This window comes from Morus notabilis, unplaced genomic scaffold (assembly GCF_000414095.1).
Source record: "Morus notabilis unplaced genomic scaffold, ASM41409v2 Scaffold98, whole genome shotgun sequence".
Lineage (NCBI taxonomy): Eukaryota > Viridiplantae > Streptophyta > Magnoliopsida > Rosales > Moraceae > Morus > Morus notabilis.
The window spans coordinates 1000991-1002479 of NW_010359472.1; positions in this window are offsets into that span (position 1 = coordinate 1000991).

The window sequence follows — 1489 nt, forward strand, 5'->3', positions numbered from 1 at the left end:
GCGGTCGTATCCACAGAGAGATAACAAAATAACAAGAAAGACTAACATAATAAGAGCGTTAGAGAAAAGTGAATTAAAGAAAAATGATAGTTTTTGAGATTTTTGTTGCAAATAAAATAAAATAAAAGAAAATCTGTATGAAGAAAACGGTAAGGTTCGAGAATCCCTAATGCTTCGTTCACCAATTCAAGTTTTGATTTACAAAATAAAATAATCGAATAAATTAAATCTTTATGTTGGCTCAGAAAATATTATTATTACAAGTTATCTAAAATCGACAATATATCAATCTGACAATATTGCAGTAAAAGACAATTTGTAAAATAATTTGAATAACAAAACATTGCGTGACATAATTACATAAGAAAAGCGTGACTGATCTTATATAAAAATTGGCACACAATATTTTGAAAAGTAATAGAAAAATATATGAGATTTAATTTATTCAGATGTTAAACTTTACAGCACAAGGAATCAAAACCCCAAATTGGGTCGCTCAACAGAAGTTCATCTCTAACCTCACCAAGAAAACTCTAGCCTATCTTGCAAAACATTCTCACAAGTTCTAGAGAGAAAATATGAGACTGACAGCAAGACGACAGAAAACTGAATATTAAAAGCTCCCCAAAACCTTAGGCCAACCCATCTATTTATAGTGTTCAGAGGTTGCCTGTCAAATAAGAAAATAAATTATAAAACTAGAAAATTACAAAAGAAAAGGAAACAAAATAAAATTACATATAAATTAGGAGAAATCATATATTTGATTTGGGAAGAAATCTGGAAATTTACTTTGATTTTTAGGGAAGGAATTCAGATGCAGCACCAAGGGGACACGTGTCGCAACGTGATTGGAAGTGAGGAGGAAAAGCGCCACGTGTCGCGGGCGGATTGGGCAAACGGAGCTGGCGATGGTCAGACAGGGGATAAGGTTGACAGCTGGCGTGGTTTCATTGGGGAATTAGACTGGCATTGCAGACGCGGGACCCACGCGAGAGAAACGAAAACGCGCTAGAAACACGCGTGCGTGGGACGCGCTCCCTGAGGTACCGCGTGCTGTTGACGCGCGATGGTGGGAGAAACGGGCGTGAATTTCCACACTGACTATGCAGTGGCTTGGCTCAGCTCGGCTGACGCAGCTCTCCCTCTGGCTCGTGTGGCTCGGCTGAAAGGCTTAAAAATATGGCTTTCATGGCTTCTTTTTGTGTAGCTTTTTACACTGCTTTCATCAGTTTATAATTAAGCAAAAACTAGACAAATTCTAATTAAAAATATTATGAATAAAAATAATAGAATTGCTTAATTAAAGCGTAAATATTTTAATATTATATAAATCAAAAGCAGTATTTAGGGTGCATTTTCATGCACTAATCAGTAGCTCTTCTTCAAACTTCATTTTGGACGAGAAAAAAACGTTGAATGGGCAAGATAATAATGTTAATGAGGTTATGCGACAACAATGACTTGAGAAGAAGAGAGAAGAAATTGA